The sequence below is a fragment of the Pteronotus mesoamericanus genome, unplaced genomic scaffold (genome assembly GCF_021234165.1).
Source record: "Pteronotus mesoamericanus isolate MK-2021 breed Mesoamerican mustached bat unplaced genomic scaffold, CSHL_Meso_final contig_26, whole genome shotgun sequence".
Lineage (NCBI taxonomy): Eukaryota > Metazoa > Chordata > Mammalia > Chiroptera > Mormoopidae > Pteronotus > Pteronotus mesoamericanus.
The window spans coordinates 5,570,281-5,579,561 of record NW_026555109.1 but is presented as its reverse complement, the minus strand read 5'-3'; positions in this window follow the sequence as shown (position 1 = coordinate 5,579,561).

Genomic DNA, 9,281 nt, shown 5'->3' with positions numbered 1-9,281 from the left:
ACCTATAAGAATCCTCACCTAGAATCCCCATGCCAATCATAATAAAAGCCCAAACCAGTCTGCTTTCCATGTTCTCTCCAGCAATTTTAGCTCTGCTCAAAGCACTCTGTTCATCCCAGAGACCTGAATTGTAAAATCCCTCCAGGTTTCCAGTCAAGATGGTGGCACAAGTAAACACAACTTACCTCCTCTCATAACCACATCAAAATGACAACTAAATTATAGAACAATCATCACTCAGAAACTGTCAAAAATTGAGCTGAATGGAGGTCTGACAACTACAGAATTAAGGAAACCACATCTATTCAGACTGGTTGGAGTGGCTCAGACATGGAACAGGCTGGTCCTAACTCCACATGTGGTGGATAAAAACTCAGGAAGGGAGGGAGGAGTCCCAGCCCCACACCAGGCTCCCCAGCCCAGCATTCCAGTTCCAGAGATAAGTCCTCATAACTCTGACTGAAAAAACCAGTGGGGACTTAGACAGTGGAAGAAACTACTGGAGTTACTAGCAGTTCCTCTTAAAGAACACACACATGGTCTTACTCAGACTCACTCTCTCTGAGCCCCAGCCACAGGGTAGCAGCTTGAAAGGCACCAGTAGCATACAAGGAGAAACTGAAGTATCTGACACCAAGGCTAGAGCCAGGGAACAGGCTTTTCCCAGACAGAAAGCTGGGCAGGTGCCATTGTCCATTTTCTGAACTTTTCCCCCACAAAGTCACAGAATTGGCTCTGGGTGCCATATCTGAGACTCCATCAACCTCGGTAACACTATTTGCCCTGCCCTGGAGTTGCACTCAGCTAATGGGCTCACCTAAACTGTTAACAGACATTTCCATGTGAATGGCTTATCTTGGCTCATGCTTCACAACTTCCTAAATCCTCTTAAACAAGCAACAGCTGGCCTCAGTGAGCTACCAGCCCTTCTACCTCTTGCTAAATGGCCATAGGCCCAGCACTAGCAGCAACCAGCCTAGGTTCACAGCTTAGTTTTGCATGGGATTCTCCAAGCCCAGCACAAGTAGCAGACATCTCTGACTGCTTTATATCCCAGGCAGGGTGGCCCCAAACAAAACACAAGTGGAAGATGATCTTTGCCTGCACCACCCAGGAAACCCCAGAGCCTGTGTACCCAGTGGACAGCTATAGACCATGTCAGAGCAACACCACCCTGCTCCTGCATAGCTAATCCTCCATGGAGGGCAGAGGTTGGTGGTCAGTGGTCACAGTCAATCCTTGCAGCTGACTACCCCTCCCATTGACCTGCCAACAGAAATCAAAGTTCAACTACAAGAGAAGGGTGGGCTCAGTCCACATGAAGTGCACACCTGGAGTACCCAGCATGGGTGATGGAGGAGGTTGTGCCACTGGACCCTGTAGAACACCTACTACTTTAGTCCGCACTACCAAGACTGGGAGTCATCACAGCTCTACCTAATGAGGCTGCCAAAATGAGGAGACAAAGAAACTGGCCCATATGAAAGAACAGGTCAAAATTTCAGAAAAAGAACTAAACTCAATGGAGATAAGCAATCTATCAGATGCAGAGTTCAAATCACTGGTTATAAGGATGCTCAAGGAACTTAGTGAGGGTCTCAGCAGCATAAGAAAGATCCAGTCATAAACAAAGGATTCACTAATTGAAATAAATTCCCAATTTACAGAGAATCAACAGTAGAGTGGATAAATCTGAGAATCAATGCAATGCAACATAAGGAAACAACAAACAACCAATGTGAAGAAGAAAAAAAGAATCCAAAAAATTTTTGAGGATAGTGTAAGCAGCCTCTGGGACAACTTCAAGTATTCCAACATTTGCATCATAGAGGTGCCAGAAGGAGAAGAGAAAGAGAAGTAAATTGGAATTTATTTGAAAAAAATAATGAAAGAAAACTACCCTAATTTGTCAAGGAATTAGACATGCAAGTCCAGGAAGCACAGAGAGTTCCAAACAAGATGGATGCAAAGAGGCCTACTCCAAGACAAATCATAATTAAAATGCCAAAGGTTAAAGATAAAGAAAGAATCTTAAAAGCAGCAAGAGAAAAGGAATTAATTACCTACATGGTGAGTTCCGATAAGACTGTCAGCAGTTAGTTACCTACAGGGGAGTTCCCATAAGACTGTAAGGTGACTGTCAAAAGAAACTTTGCAGGTTAGAAGGGATTGGCCTGCAAAGTCATGAAAAGCAGGGACCTACAGCCAAAATTGCACTACCCAACAAAGATATCATTTAAAATCGAAGGGTAGATAAAAAGCTTCCTAGATAAGAAAAAACTAAAGGAATTCATCACCAAACCATTATTATATGAAAGGTTAAAGGTATTTATTTAAGAAAAAGAAGATTAAAACTAAGAACAATAAAATTAAAATAATTTTATTTATATTTATATAAATAAATGTATAATTTATTTATACAAATAAATATGTATAATATACATTATATTATATTTATATATTTTTTATATATATATATAAAATCAACAACTGAATCTATAAAACAAACTAAGCAAACAAGAACAGAGGTAAGAATCATGGATAAGGAGAGGGTTTTGATGGTTGCCAGATGGGAGAGGGCATATGAAGGAATGGATGAAGAGTGAGGGTATTAAGAAGTTGAAATGAGTAGTTACAGAATAGCCATGGGGATATAAAGTGCACTATAGGAAATGGAGTAGCCAAAGAACTTATACACATGACTTATGGACATGAACCATGGTGTGGGGACTGGCCGAGGGAGTGGGGAGTGCTGGATAGAGGGCAGGAGGGGAAAAAAATGGGACAGCTATAATAGCATAATCAATAAAATGTAATTTAAAAAATAAAATAAAATAAAATAAAATGGTTAAAGGACATGCATAAACACTTCTCCAAAGAGGACATACCAATGGCCAATAGACATATAATAAGATGCTTAATGTCACTAATCATCAGAGAAATGCAACTTAAAGCCATAATGAGATATCACCTCACACTTGTCAGAATGGTTATCACCAATAAATTAACAAATTTTGGAAAGGATGTGGAGAAAAGGAAATCCTCATGCACTGTCAGTGGGAATGGAAACTGGCACAGCAACTGTGGAAGGCAGTATGGAGTTACCTCAAGGAAAAGAAATCAACAGAGACAAGAGGGAAGGAGGAAGGGGTGGGCAGGGAAAGGGAAGGGAAGGGGAAAGTCAAGGAACATATAGCAAGAACTCATGGACAAAACCAAAGGGGAAGAGCTGAGGGAGGGAAGAAGGGAAGGGGCAAGGGAAAGTGGTGGGGGGGAGGCAGAGACAAGTGTATTTAAAAATAAATAAATAAATAAAGGGGAAAAAAAAAAGAATCCAGGCTACAATGTCAGCTATAACCACAGAATCTAAAAAAATAAAAAAAATAAAAAAAAATTTAAAAAAAATTAAAAATGAAACTGCCTTATGACCCAGCAATTCATTTCTGAGAACATATCTGAAGTAATCGGATACACTAATTCAAAAGAATATATGCTCCCCAATGTTCATTGAAGCATTATTTATGATAGCCAAGATTTGGAAGCACCCCAGGTGCCCATCAGTAGATGAGTGGATAGAGAAATGGTACATTTACACAACTGCTCATCCCAGAAAAGGAACTCTTACCTTTTGTGACAGCATGAATGGACCTGGAGAGCATTATGCTAAGTGAAATAAGCTGTTCAAAAAAAGACAACTATCATATGATTTCACTTGTATGTGGGAATTTAATGAACAAAATTAACTAAAAAACAAAACAGAAACAGATTCATAAACACAAAGGACAGATTGACAGCTGTTTGAGGGAAGGGTGGTTGGGAGCTGGGTGAAAAAGGTGAGGGGATTAAGCAGAAAAAAAGCCTCATACACACATATAATAGTATGGTGATTATCATTAAATCATTTTTTAAAAGATTTTATTTATTTTTAGAGAGAGGGGAAGGGAGGGACAAAGAGAGGGAGAGTAATATCAATGTGTGGTTGCCTCCTGCACACCCCCTACTGGGGATCTGGCCTGCAATCCAGGCATGTGCCCTGACTAGGAATTGATCCAGCGATCCTTCAGTTCGCAGGCCACCACTCAATCCACTGACTCGCACCAGTTAGGGATTAAATCATTTTTAATCATGGCGCTTGCATGTTGCCATTGTTAGCTGACTCCTGACTTTTAGATTACCCTCCTTTCTTGGTACCTGTACATGAAAACATTTGACTTCCACTGTTCTATTCTTCAAGCTCCCTGTAAGCATGGTTTCGTAGTTGGCCTCTAGCTCCAATCTCTTCTAACTGTCTTGGGTAACTTTATGCAATATCTATTCTCTAGTGCCTCCCTCATAACACCATTCCCAAAGGTAACTAAACAATGTCAACAGGTACCTGCTCAAGTGCATGCTCGGAGTGCATCCTGAGACGACACTAGGTAAATCAGCATGGATGCATCTTGCTTGTTTGAAATGAGCCTTTGTTATATCACTTGTGATTAAAGAGTAACAGATAATATTTTTAAATACTTCTGATTTTTATATTCAAATGGAAGAAAATTTGCCAACAACGAGATGGCGCCCATCACACATCTCTCCTCCTGCTCTGCTTTTTCACTTCCCGGAAAGCCCAGAATAGAGGAAGTGTTTGGAAAAGAATGAGACACACCTAAATCAGAAGCAGCAATGAGTTGAATTAGTCAGGCTAGTCAGGCTTTCTTGAAAGCCAGCAGCAGGCTACAGCACGATCATGATTTACGCTCTCAGCTCTCCATGGTTATTGCCACCAACCTCTTTGTGGGCTTGTTCAAAGCTCATTATATGTTAGTCTCAACCTACTTTTCTAGCCATAGCTTCTTGGATCACATACATACATAATATACTCCAGAAAAGCTAGGGTATTTTATGTGCCCCAGCTATCCTTCTGAATGACTTACAACATTATTTTCACCACAAAGTTTTTTCCCTTTTCTCCCCAAGTCTTCTTCATTTTCTATACCAAATTATACTTCCTCCCTGATCACAATCACCATGTCCTCCCACTCTTGCAACAAGATGTGCAACAGTTTGCATGCTGAAAGCACTGAGTAAATATTTCACAAGTTAAATTGAATGTTGTGTTGTGGATAAATATCCTTTGATTTACTTTATATTTATTTAAATTTAGTGTGTTTTATTTTGCAAAGACTACTGAATATGTCAAATTAATTTTTTTCCGTTTTGTTCTTGTTACTGATGATGAACAATATTTTCTATAGACTGAGTATATACTGAAAGCCAAAGAAGAAGAGGGAGAAAATAGAAAATGAATCCTTAAACTTAATCTTCATGTTTGACATTTCCTGATGAAAGTCCACCAGCGTTTCACCAAACTCTCAGATAATCTGGATAATGTACTAGGCTATGGCTCCACTTAAATAAAATTTAAATAAAATTTAAGAAGCAATATTCTGTTATTATTCTTTGTGACCATACCTCTCACTTATCCTCCAGTTTATTTCTAAATAGTCTTTCATTCCCATGAACTTTAATGTTCTCTCCTTTTTTCTTTGTAAGCAAATGACTTCACAAGTGCAGAAAAATGAAATTAGGTTTAAGAATCCAAAGTTATGAATGCTGATAGAAAATAAACCACATCTCTATCCTCCCTGTGCTGGCTCCTTCATCTCTGAGATTTCTTATATCGGACTCTCTGCCTCTTAAATACCTTAAGGTCTAAAACTTGAAAGATGGAAAAGATGAAATTAATTATTTTAATGAGAACAATTGGGTACTGTGACTCTGTGTCAATATTTTAAGTACAAAGCAAAAGAGTGTTAATTCAAGAAAATACCTCAGATGTTTCATCTTGTTTTCCAACAGGAGCACCTGAAATTTTGTACTCAATTTGTTTAAATAGATTTTTTCTTTTTTTAAAATTTGTTCTTATTGTACAAATATATTTCTCTCTAATTTGGTGCCACCATTTTCCCTTGTCCCGCCCAACCACATCTCCCTCCCTCCATCCTACCCCACTTTGGCTCTGTCCATGGGTCCTTTATAGAAGTTCTTTCATTTGACCCTTCCCCTTTCTTTCCCTGTTACCTCACTCCTTCCTTCCCTCACATTACTGTCAGTTTCTTTTTTCTTTCAATATCGCTGGTTATATTTTCCATGCTTATTTCTTTTGTTGATTAGGTTCCACTTATAAGTGAGATCATATGGTATTTGTCTTTCACCCCTTCGCTTATTTCACTTACCATAATGCTCTCCAGTTCCATTCATACTGTTGCAAAGGGTAGTAGCTTTTTCTTACTTTATGCTGCATAGTATTCCATTATGTAAATGAACCACAGTTTTTTGATCCACTCATTTACTGATGAGCACTTAGGTTGCTTCCAGCACTTGGCTATTGTAAATTGTGCTGCTGTGAACACTGGGGTACCTAGGTTCTTTTGACCTGGTGTTTCGGGATTCTTAGGGTATAATCCCAGAAGTGGAATTGCCAAGTCAAAAGGCAGTTCAATTTTTAGCTTTTTGAGGAAATTCCACACTGTTTTCCACAGTGGCTGCACCAGTCTGCATTCCCACCAACAGTATACTAGGGTTCCCTTTTCTCTACAACCTCACCAGCACTTGTTGTTCATTGATTTGTTTATGATGGCCATTCTGACTAAGGTGAAATGGTATCACATTGTGCTTTCAATTTGCATTTCTCTGATGGCTAGTGATGCTGAGCATCCTTTGATATGTCTCTGGGCCCTCTGTATGTCCTCCTTGGAGAAGTGTCTGTTCAGGTCCTTAGCCCATTTTTTAAACAGACTGATTGTCTTTCTGGTGTGGAGTCATGTGTGTACTTTATATATTTTGGAGATCAAACCCATGTCCGAGATATCGTTAGCAAATATATCTTCCTATATGATTGGTTCCTTTTTCATTTTTCTGATGTTTTCTTTAGCTGTACAGAAGCTTTTTATTTTGATGAAGTCCCATTTCTTTATTCTTTCCGTTATACCCCTTGCTCTAGGGAACATATTGGTGAAAATATTGCTGCATGGGATATCTGAGAGTTCCCTGCCTACGTTCTCCTCTAGAACTTTTATGGTGTTGCGACTTATATTTAACTCTTTTATCCATTTTGAGTTTGTTTTTGTGTATGGTGTAAGTTGGTGGTCGAATATCAATTTTTTGCATGTAGCTGTCCAGCTCTCCCAACACCATTTGTTGAAGAAGCTATTTTTACTCCATTTTATGCTTCTGCCCCCTTTGTCAAATATTCATTGACCATATAGACATGGTTTATTTCTGGGCTCTCAATTCTGTTCCATTGATCTATATGTCTGTTCTTATGCCAGTACCAGACTGTTCTAATTACAGCAGCCTTGTAATATAGTTTATCATCAGGTATTCTGATCCCTCTTACTTTGTTCTTCTTTCTCAAAATTGCTGCACCTATTCTGGGTCGTTTATGGTTCCATACAAATTTTTGAAATGTCTGTTCTAGGTCTGTGAAATATGTCATTGGTAATTTAATAAGGATTGAGTTGAATATATAAGTTGCTTTGAGTAGTATGGACATTTTGATGATGTTAATTCTTCCAATCCGTGAACACAGTATATGCTTCCATTTATTTGTGTCTTCCTTAATATCTTTCTTTGGTTTGGTATAGTCTTCTGCCTACAGGTCTTCTACCGACAGTCTTCTACCACCTTGGTTTAGTTTATTTCTAGGTACTTTATTTTTCTTGTTGCTACAGCAAATGGGATTTTTTTTCCTGGTTTATGATTCTGATATTTCATTGTGTACGAAAATGCCTTCTATTTCTGAATATGGATTTTGTATCTTGCTGTTTTGCCAAATTCATTTATTAAGTGAAATAGTTACTTGGTGGAGTCTATGGGATTTCTATGTACACTATCATGTCATCTGTAAACAATGACATTTTTTCTTCCTCCTTTTCAATTTGGATGCCTTTTATTTTTTTTCTTTTCTGATTGCTGTGGATAGAACTTCCAGTGTCGAGATATGTTCTCTCTACTCCCACATTGCTGAGTGTTTTTACCATAAATAATTTTCCAAAACTATTGATAAGATCATGTGATTTGTGTCCTTCACTTTGTTTATGTGATGTATTGTGTTTATTGATTTGTGAATATTGTACCATCCTTGCCTCCCTGGAATGAATCCCACTTGATGATGGTGTATGAACCTTTTAAGGTATTGCAGGATGTGTTTTGCCAATATGTTGTTGAGGATTTTGGCAGCTATGTTCATCAGTGATATTGGCCTGTAGTTTTCTTTCTTTGTTATGCCTTTATCTGGATTTGGGATTAAGATGATGCTGGCCTCATAAAAAGAGTTTGGGAGTCTTCCCTCTTCTTGGATTTTTTGGAAAAGTCCAAGAAGGACAGGGGTTAGCTTGTCCTTAAAAATTGTGTAAAATTCTCCAGTGAAACCATGCAGTACAAGGCTCCTGTGTGCCTGGAGTTTTTTGATCACCTCTTCAAATTCACAGGCTATTATCGGCATTTCCAGGCTTTCTTCTTCTTCTTCATTCAATGTTGGAAGGTTATATTTTTCTAGAAATTTGTCCATTTCACCCAGGTTTTCAAGTTTCTTGGCATATAATAGTTCATAGTAATTTCTTATAATATTTTTTTATTTCTGCAGTATCAGTTGTTATTTCTCATCTTTCATTTCTGATATTATTTATTTGGGTCCTCTCCTTTTTTTTTTCTTGATGGGTCTGCTTAAAGGCTTGTTGATTTTGCTGATCTTTTCAAAGAACCAGCTCCCGGATTTGTTGGTCCTTTGAATTTTTCTTTTAGTCTCTATGTCATTCAATTCTGCTCTGATCTTGATTATTTCTTTCCTTCTACTTGCTCCAGACTTTGTTGTTGTTACTCAGGTTTTTGAAGCTGTAGGGTTAGGTGGTTTATTTGAAATGTTTCTATCTTTTTTAGGGAAGCCTGCATCACTATAAGCTTCCCTCTCAGGACTTCCTTCACTGTGTCCCATAGGTTTTAGACTGTTGTGTGTTCACTTTCATTTGATTCCAGAAAATGTTCAATTTCTTCTTTGATCTCATTTTTGACCCATTCATTGTTTAATAACATACTATTCAATCTCCATGTTTTTTAATGTTTTTGAGTTTTTTCCTTGTGGTTGATTTCTAGATTCAAGCCCTTGAGGTCTGTGAAAATGCTTGTTATGATTTCAATTTTCCTGAATTTGTCGAGGCTTGTTTTGTGTCCTATCATGTGGTCTATCTTTGAAAATATTCCATGTGCATTTGAAAAGAATGCATTTTGGTTCTTTGGCA